An 11,128-nucleotide genomic window follows, 5' to 3' on the forward strand; every position below is an offset into this window, starting at 1 on the left:
AGATATTTATATGATCTGGTTTCTTAAGCTTCAAAATGTGACAGGGAATACAAACAAATTACTGGCACACCCAGAATAACTTATTCTATTTATGGTTTTAATCAGTAATTATAGTCTTCATTGCTGCACAGTTTAAATTAACCTGTTATATTTTGATAAAAATAATTAAATATAAATAAAAAATAAAGGATCTTTTTGAAGAATAAAAAATAATATAAAAATAAAATGTTCTAAATCACTTCTAGAGTAACGATTCCATATAATACTTATAATCATCAGGTATATCAAAAAAAGCATTTTTTATCTATGCACTGCTTAAACATACACTACGAAGGAGGGAGGACAATATGGAATATATAGCCTGTTTTTTGTTCTGTTTTTCAACTCCTTGCATCTTTACTCTTTGAACAAGAAATTTTCCAAAAAGTAATTGGACCTTTTTCTATCTGGAAAAATATAATCACACTAACACAAGAGTAAACATTTTGGTTACCATTCCCTTTTTAAATTCAATAGAAACTTGTTGAAATAGGACAACATAAAGCTACTATTATCTGATTACTATGACACCTTAAAATTTGTTTTATTTATTCATTTATATCTTTTCCACATCTCTTTCCCATAAAAGTAAAATGACCCTTGTTCTTTACCATTTATCTCTTTAAGAAAGGATGGTAGTGTACACAGGGAGTGATAATTAATCAGAAGTAAGAGCGATGAAGATGACAATCTGCAAAAATACTGGAACAGAGTAATGGAGACTGATGAGAATGAGACAGACTCAGGATTATTATAGAATAACTTTGTAGAACTGGCAAAGTTCACCCTAATGGCTGAATATTAAGGATGAATGAGTCTTCCACATTATTTTTAATCGATGGTTTCACAATGGCCACAATATTGCATGCAGCCAGTATTTATAATGTTTTTATATAACAAATCGCTCCAATGTAGCCAAACACTTCTGTAGAAAGTCTTAGTTGCTAAATGAGAACCAGACAGCCAGAGAAACCAAAGCCTGTCTATCATCAAGCATTTGTTGTCTTATGTAATGGATGCAATAACCTGTTTATCCAAGAAACATTGTTGATGATCATAGGACCTGTATAGGCTCGTACCTGCATGATGACTCATTTCAGTCCAGAATAAAAAATAGACCTATACAGCTGGATCCTCCAGGAAGCAAATACGCACACCCTGTTACACTTCATTTAATAGTATCAAATGGAACCTAAACCAAAGAGATGTGTAATATTAATAACCCATTTTACTTTATTTCTAGTCATTCTAATAAGAATGTTTGGATTTATTTCGATTAGAGACAAACGTATGACAGAATTTCTATTGTCATAGAAAGCTCTGTGTTTAGACTTTTAAGCTTTCTCTCTTCGGTTCTTTTCCTGAGAAGAGATCACTGGGGACTCTTTAAATAACACCTCATAATGTATATGTATTAAATAATCACGAGACACGACAACAGATTTCGATAAAAATTGTTATCTTACTAAGATCACGAGAAGTTGCTTTGGGTCACAGAAGGCAACCAATGGTAAATGGCATGTACTTATATAGCGCCTTTATTCAAGTTAGGAGACTTGACCAAGGCGCTTTACACTACATTCATTCACCCATTCACACACACACTCACACACTGATAGTGGCAAGCTACATTGTAGACACAGCTGCCCTGGGGCTCACTGACAGAAGCGGGGCTGCCGTACACTGGCGCCACCGGGCCCTCTGACCACCATCAGTAGACAATACAGGTGAAGTGTCTTGCCCAAGGACACAACGACACTGAAAGTCGGGGCTTGAACCGTCAACCCTCCGATTTCAGGGCAAACTCCTACATCCAACGCCACTGTCGCCCTAATCACAGTTAAAGAAGCATTTTATACAACTCCAGCCACATCACCACATCATTACATCAAACATCTTTGTAAATAAGGAGATATCCCTTGCTCCAGCCATATCAAACTGAGTGTTTAAGCGTAAGTGGATCTGTTAAGAATGATCCACTCTGTCTGTGCCTCGATTTCACTCCCAAATCTCTGGTATGTACATAATGAACATGATAACTGTATATCCGGACAGAGGAACTGTCCTAATTAGATAAACTACTTGGGAAAACATTACCTCTGACACGCAACAAACAGACATTATTAGGGTACAGACTCACACATCATAATATTAACACTATATTTTGTTCTTTTTTCAAGATCTATTCAAACTGATGTCGTATATTTTTCTGCAATCGAAATGAATCTTACGTACTGTATGTCTTTAAAATTATTTTGTAAAAATATCAAATCCTGATCTAACTATTTTTTATGTAACTTATATTTACAACACACATCTTCAAAAACCTTATATAAAGTATATATCAGTTCAGTAAATAATTTTATATATTTAGTTCCTACTCTACTTTTACTTACTACTTTTAATATCCTCTACTTTTTATGACTTACAGTTTGTGTTCAACTTTTCATTTCAGAAGCACTGCTTTAAAATGTCCTCTTAAAGTAATGTGTAACTGCAATGGCACTTTGAGGTGTTTGTCCTCTGAAAATAATATTTCTTTAGCCCACTTTATCGGTTTGTTTACCATCCTAAAAATAAGGTCGTCCTCCTGAGGGCTTCAGTCAGATGGAATCTTCACAGCAGAGGATTTTAGGAAGAACACGACTCCAGATGAGCAGTGGAGGCAGCCAAGAAGACAAACAGGCAGCATGCATTTAGAGAGTTCAGTAAAAAAAAAAGACAAGCACAAAAAAATGTCTTGAATAGAAGTGAAACAGATATTTACATACATTCTTTAAGAAACATTTTTTTTCAACTATTTGACAAGCTAGTTTTTATGTTTATAATTAGTCAGAATTGCCAAAATTATATATGTACTTAAACAAATAGGGAAGGTCTAATAGATTGGGATTTACCTTTTAAACTTGTAGGTTAATTCACAATCTTTGAGTTAATTAGTTACGTTTGCAAAACAAACGCTTTTTTATAATCAGTAAAGGTCAATGGAAAAACAATATATCAGGACAAGAATTGTGGACCTCCAAATATTTGGTAGTTTCCAAATGGATAAGGTGCATAATTTGTACAACATCTTATTGTGTATCATTGCCAATTAAGAAAATTGTTCCATCAGAATGTGTCAGTGTAGAATTTGCTTGTTAATCCCATAATGAAAGAAACAGATAAAATATTAAAAATAAAAACTTGGCTGAAAAAGTAATGTGGCAGCATAGGTCCATAGGCCTCATAGTCAAGCAACATAGTCATCCTGATTAGTTTAGCAAAAAATTTTAAGTACAATGACCTGCGACTAATCATGTGCTCCGAACAAAAAATAATGAAGTATTTGGGTTGAAAGGAAAATGGGGAAGCTTGAAAGGCAGTTGAAATAGAAAATTCAGCTGTAGTGCAGTGGAACTCTGTTGCTTTTCCCAAACCAACCTATCGCAGCAGTACAATCAATACCCTTTCATTTTTTTCAATCCTTATCAATACGCTACACAATTGTCAGTGGAGGCTGCTGACTTGACAGATGACCAGAATACAATATTTGGCATCATGCACCTGGAGAGCAAGCAACAGAGAAGCTGAATGTTCAGAAAGTGCTGCATTCAGGCATACTCATGGAAGGGTGAGTGGAAGGAGGGCATGCACTAGGAAAATGTGCATCAGTAACAAGGATAACCATTGCCTTAGATGGATGATTAAGGCAAATCAATGCAGGAACTTTGAGGAACTTTAAAAGGAATGGGCTGAACCTAGAGACCATGCATTATGACCAGCTACGCACAGAGGAACCAAACACATACACTATCAGGGTCTGACCTGTTCTGAGGAGAACTAAACACTAATCAGTGATTCAAAATTCTATTTACAGAAAAACAGTAGGTTGCATTTCATTTGAAAATCAAGGTCCCATTGTCTGGAGGAAGAGTGGACAAACTCAAAATCTAAACTGCTTGAACTCCAAAGGGATATTTTCACAGTAAGCAATGATTTGGGACATCTAGTCATCTGCAGGTGTTTGTCCATTGTGTCAAGTTTACCAGCGTGTAATTTTACTGCAAATATACTGCTCATAGGATTAGTGTACTAAATGGCCAGCAAACGGACAGTGTGAATTAATTCACACAAAAAAGAAGCAACCAAGTATTGAGCTCGGATTTTCTGATACACATTTAGATATCAGGTTTTCATCCCCAGTAAAATTAATTATTAATCAAAATTACATAGACCTATGAATGAATGAAAAACCGGAGCTATTTCTGTTTACAGTAAAGAGAAAATTAAATTAAATAAGACAAAGTAAAATAAGTTAAATTACAACCCAACAGTAAAATCACACCCCTCCCCTATAAACAGTGTATTAAATCCCTTCCCATATAAACAGTGGGAAATAAAATATAAGAATGAAATAAGAGCAAGGATAAAATAAAGATTTCAGTGTATACAATTAACTGTTTTTACAATGCTGCTCAGTAGCTAAATTAATATCATTTCACATGACCATGTTATTGCACATAGTGTAGTGAGGGAATAAGTAATTAATAAGTTAAATGACTGTAACAGAGATGAATTAGGCTACGTTCACACTGCAGCCTGAAGTGACCCAATTCCGATTTTTTTGCCCATATGTGACCTGTATCTGATCTTTTTATGACAGTCTGAACGACACAGATTGGATTTTTTCAAATGCGACCCAGGCCACTTGGGCTACGTTCACACTGCAGGCCTTAATGCTCAATTCCGATTTTTTTGTGAAATCGGATTTTTTTGCATGTCCGTTCACACTTCCAAGTATATGCGACTTGTATGTGATCTACTGTGTGAACTGAAAGCGTTCAACCGAAGTGTCCCGCATGCGCACTCGAGGACGCGATGACGTCACATGTAGCAAGCATCCTCAGTGTTTGCGGAAGTAAACATGACTCGTAATACCGCAGCGTATATTGCGTTCTTTAAGTTCTTCTCCAACAGGAGCAGGCACATTACGAATGAAATCTTTTTAAGAAGATCAAAAAGAAAGAGAGCCAGATTTCTTGCAATGGCGTTTTGTGGGGCAGTAATAGCAACGTCCGTACTGAGCTCTCTATTGACTGCTCTCTGTGTTATCTTCCGCCATGGTTGTTAGTTTTTCCCACCTCCGCTTAGTAGGACGCAGATTAGTAACGTTTAGTAACATTTGTCAAGTATCAATGACGTGTAGGTCGGATGAATGCGACCTGGCCGTACAGACACAGGTCGCATTTGAAAAGATCAGATACGTATCGGATTCAGGACCACATATCCAAGTGGCCTGGGTCGCATTTGAAAAAATCCGATCTGTGTCGTTCAGACTGTCATAAAAAGATCAGATACAGGTCACATATGGGCAAAAAAATCGGAATTGGGTCACTTCAGGCTGCAGTGTGAACGTATGTGGTCCTGAATCCGATACGTATCTGATCTTTTCAAATGCGACCTGTGTCTGTACGGCCAGGTCGCATTCATCCGACCTACACGTCATTGATACTTGACAAATGTTACTAAACGTTACTAATCTGCGTCCTACTAAGCGGAGGTGGGAAAAACTAACAACCATGGCGGAAGATAACACAGAGAGCAGTCAATAGAGAGCTCAGTACGGACGTTGCTATTACTGCCCCACAAAACGCCATTGCAAGAAATCTGGCTCTCTTTCTTTTTGATCTTCTTAAAAAGATTTCATTCGTAATGTGCCTGCTCCTGTTGGAGAAGAACTTAAAGAACGCAATATACGCTGCGGTATTACGAGTCATGTTTACTTCCGCAAACACTGAGGACGCTTGCTACATGTGACGTCATCGCGTCCTCGAGTGCGCATGCGGGACACTTCGGTTGAACGCTTTCAGTTCACACAGTAGATCACATACAAGTCGCATATACTTGGAAGTGTGAACGGACATGCAAAAAAATCCGATTTCACAAAAAAATTGGGATTGAGCATTAAGGCCTGCAGTGTGAACGTAGCCTTATACAGTTTGATGGCTACAGGCAGGAATAGCTTCCTGTAGAGCTCTGTGGTGCAGCGTGATGAAATGAGTCTCTGACTGAAGGTGCTTCTGTGGGTATATATTACTCTAACATTCTGAAATAAATGGCAAGAAATATCAAATCATTTTGCAATGTTATTTTTTTTTTATCTGTGGGTAAAGAAACATCGCTAACATACATATGATGCTAAATGAAGTTCAGGGGTCCTTTTCATGAAGACGGTTTACTGAAAACTCTTAAGTTTTCTAATCCTGAAAACATGGAAAGTCTGACTTTTCCAGTTCACAAAGAGAGTTTCCTCAACTTCTGTTTCAGTCATAACTAGGGTGGCCAGATATCCGGCTTTAGGGCGGACAGTCCGGATTTTCATTGCACTGTCCGGCGTCCGGCGCTGCACCCAGCCGGACGTGTATTTGTCCTCCTTTACCCCCAGATTCCACATACTCCGTCAGCGCTCCGCCCCGCTCACGTACGGAGTACTTGTCTGTCATGTAAATCAATGAGAGCTGTTCCACATCCTCCGCTCGTCACCGCCCACGTACGTCTTCTCCGTCCTTCACCGTCAAAATACGGAGCTGAGCTATTTTTTGCACCCCTCCGGTCCGTCCAGATCAAGACCCGCTATTGCAAACGCACCAAACAGAAAAAAGAATGTAGAGAAGACCCGGTTTGTCAAATTAAATTATAGTAAAAACAGATCGGTATCTAGAAATTAGAGCATAGTTTGTATATATTCCCAAAAACTAAGAGCAATTAATTAAATAATTGGATGCAGACAGACCAGGAAGAAGTTGTGAGATTCTAGAGTGAATCTCACAACTTTAAAAGAAAATTCTTATTGCAGGAATGGATGAAGAGATGATGAGTTTGGAAGCAGAGAATAAACAGAGTTCATACAAACTATGGATGATCCTAGTTATCCCTGTTACAAAAATCCACAACAGAAAGAAAATATTTGGGCAGAAACTGAACATCTGCTGGATGATGATGGGGATTTTTTTAATATGTCAGATTAAATTAAGCGTTCACAGGTTTTATACAGGAATGAGGAACTCTAATTTAATGCTCTTTTAATGCTATTAGAAATAATTTTAATGCCATCAACAAGTATCATGTACACAAGTTATTAGTTTACATGAAATAAGGAGCTGTAAGCACAGTTCCATGACTCAAGTTTATATATATATATATATATATATATATATATATATATATATATATATATATATATATATATATATATATATATATAGATAGATAGATAGATATATAGATAGATATATAGATAGATATGGATAGATAGATAGATATATAGATAGATATGGATAGATAGAGAACATGGTGAAATCATCTTTACTCTCGACAGGCTGCAGCCATGTCATGAATTCCTCTTTTCCAGCCACTTTTTGCAGTTTGCATCGTCCTATTCTCTAGCTCTTTCTCGAGCTTCTTTTCCAAACAACTGCTTTATGATCAATTGCAGCAGTTCTGCGCAAATTAATCGTGTTAAAAAATGGTCACTTTTTAAACACCACAATGTATTAAATAAATACAAATGCTGGGAACCAATTCTTTTTTACATTTCTTTAATATTTTGTTCTATTCAGCTACACAAGCATCCTCTTTAAACTACTAAGAATTGTGCTATAAATGTGACTTTACCCGATTCTTATGTACACCTTAGTAATTTATTGATATGCCGCACAATGTCCTCCTTTTTGGTGCTATAGAAATGGCCACCCTAGTCATAACAGTAACATCCTCCCCAGAGCTAACCTGGTCAGTGGCAGGTCTGCTCTCTCCGCTCTCCTTACAGCCAATCACTCTGTTTTATTTCCTGATTTACTCAGATATTTGTTGTAGTTTTACTGTGTAGTTATATTTACAGTACATGAAGAATTACTGAAATTATTTTCAGAATATTCGTAAATAGATTCATTTATTCGATGGGGGAAAAGGTATTACTTTAGGGTTAGGATTAGGATTCACTCGATACCAACCTAATGAGCCTACTGGCACAACCTGAAGGCAGTCTAGTAGCCTCTAATAACAACCATTTACTGGGGTGATAACATTCGAAGTGCGGCTGCCAATACCCGATTAGTATTTAGTGTAAAAACAGACTAAATCAATCAACATGAGGAGGAACCTATGAGATGATGAACAGGTTCTATATATTATAACAGCGTTTTTAGACTTCATTTACGCCTGCTGCCAGAGGATTTCACTTAAGAAGATACATTGATTTACAACCATTCAAGAAAGAATCCAATATTATCGCTGTCACAACAGGCTATGGCAAGCCGTTTTGATAGTTTTACTGAAGATGTATTCCTGGTATCTGAAAAAACATTTTTTATTTGTCTAAATGACAATTTACACTTACATTAACATCTAGAATAAACATTCTGGATGTCATTAAATCTATTTTAGATCTCCATATTCCTGATAATATTGGTCAGCATTTGTATTATTTTAACTATGAATTTTTTTTTCAGATATCATAAATACATATTCAGTCAAGCTGATAAATGATAAAATATTATCACTTAAAATATGTTAACATTTCTAGATATATAAATCTTTATTCTTACCAGTATCATGTTGTGTTTTTACTTTCTAAAATTCAGTTTCTGCTACAAAAATGTAATTTAGAAAATATATCATTACAGATCATTCTAGGAGTGTGATTTTTATTTTAGTGATCTACAAACGGAACAACAAAGAGGAGTACTTTTGATAAATATAAAAACAGCCTGCCATTGCCCACTTCATATAAACGTACGCATTAACTAAATTAACTGAGCAAAAATCTTCTCCTTCACCATCTCCCTCTCCATTGAAGCTGGATCACTGTTCTATATTTTCATTTCTGCATTAAAATCTGTAATTTCAGTGGGGTGAAATATGTACTTCCTGTTGCCTGTTGTCATGGTGACTCGTCGATCGGGGCTCCGCTAATAATGGCTTTTCATGCTCATTGCGCACGTGCTGAATTCTGAGTGGTTCTACTTGGTGTTGATTGAACTAATTCATTGCAGCCATTGATAAACCGAAAACTCAGAGATGCAGACTTTGGGCTAGATCTATTTAAAGTTTCAGATTATAATCTGAGTTTTTTTTTAAATGGGAAATTCAACAAACACTACAAAAACGACTGAGTCATCCACTTGATAATGAATTACTACATTGGCATTTCACAGTGAATTACTTTCTATTTACTTTCTATTTTCTTACATTAGACACAATGACAATGGCCAATTTAGTTGATATCTAAGAGTCGGTCAGAGATAGCCAGACTAATGTTACTCTGCATACTATACTATAGAATACATTGGTTATATGTGGATTTTCTTGTTCAGTACACCAACTGACTGTAAAATTACCCGTGGAACGTGTTCCACAGCCAGCAAACTGCTTATTTTTACGGCTAAATGCTACAGATGTAGGCATTTTTACTGCGTGTCTAGATGGGAGTGGGGAGTACCAGCATGTTAGACGGTGGCTTCACCTTTTTCGGGCAATGAGCGATCCGGTGCATAGATAGAGATCAGTGAGGGAAACGGACCTCTGTTGTTACAAGCTGAAGCTAGCATGTGATACATACCGGTAGTTTCTGACAAAGCTGTTAATGCTGTTTGCTTTGATGTAATCTTACAACAACCATAGATAATTAACCCACTGAATAGTTGTTGATGTATTTTATCTGTGAACATGTTTTACATATTATATATAAAAAAAAAAAGCTTAATTATGTTTGTTCTTCATATCTGGCCCGTGGTTGTTTTTATAGTTCAGCTTCTATTACCAATAAATGCATTTTTCATGTTGTTTTCTGCCAAAGTTAATTTCTGTTATTTGCTCCTGTTACATGGAAATGAGTCTGCCAATGGATAAAGCTTAAGTTTAAGATAAGCTTAAGCTTGTTACCATGAAACCTATTTGTTGTCGTCTTGAATATTTAATATTAAAATATATATATATATATATATATATATATATTATTATTTTTTTTTTAAGTCAAAGTAATACACACACAAAACTTTGAACCATTTATTTAATTATTCCTTGGTCTAATTTAACAATTATTTAGAAAATAATTTTGCTGAACTATATGTTTAATACTGGTTAAACACAAAGCTGCTTTTAATGTTTGGAAGGATAAACTGTTGAAATCATTATTTGTCCCTATTAAAAGTAAAACCTGCCTGAGTTCCTCTCTTTTTTTATGTTAAAGGGCTGATTTTCTGTTAACATATTTGCCAAATAGTCCCACTGTAGCTGCTGTCTAACTATACAACTGCATTACAACCTCTTATTTTATAAATCCACAATCCTACAGTAACTTAATAATTTATGTGAAACTCATCAAGTTTTATGCAGTTGCTTGTTCTGTTCAGCAACAGATCTAATCCTAGATCGATGGACTGAGGTCCATTTGCAATATCTATCCACAACTGGGTGCTCCAATAATTGTGTTTTCACTGTACAAATAAAATGGCTACACCTTCAGACTATTCTGAAATGTTTATTTTCCTGTATGAGAGGCATCTAGGTTTGTTTTTTCTGCTGTAGAGTTAGATTCAACGTTTATTTTTCTGTTCTTATTTTGTGTGAGGTTGTTTGTCTTCTGTCTACTTGTTTTTGCCACCATCACACTCACATTTCACCACTGTGGGAAAATAAAGGCAATTCTTCTTATCTAAAGTTCCCACACACAACAACAACAAAAAAAAAAAACTGAAAAAATTTTGACTAACATCTAAATGTAGTCACATTTTCTTTTTAACAGTCTTACCACATATATGTTCTCAAAAAGACTTCATTTTAGAAAGCCAACAGTAACCACTATTACAACCACTATGACAAACACCAACAGTTGAGTAATAAAATGTAATACATAAGGAACACAGTCTGAAAAGATAACAAGTTTATTATAATTTCAACTTTTCTCATATGAAACATAAAGCAGCTAAACTAAACATACAGCTTATGTGGCTCAAAGAAAACAAGTTATTTGGTTACTTTTTAAGGGTAAAGTCCTGTTTTTAGTCCAATAAAAAAAAATGTTTTGTGTAAAAGCAAAGTGGCCTAC

Source organism: Cyprinodon tularosa, unplaced genomic scaffold, assembly GCF_016077235.1.
Source record: "Cyprinodon tularosa strain WSP-4 unplaced genomic scaffold, ASM1607723v1 ctg94, whole genome shotgun sequence".
Taxonomy (NCBI): Eukaryota; Metazoa; Chordata; class Actinopteri; order Cyprinodontiformes; family Cyprinodontidae; genus Cyprinodon; species Cyprinodon tularosa.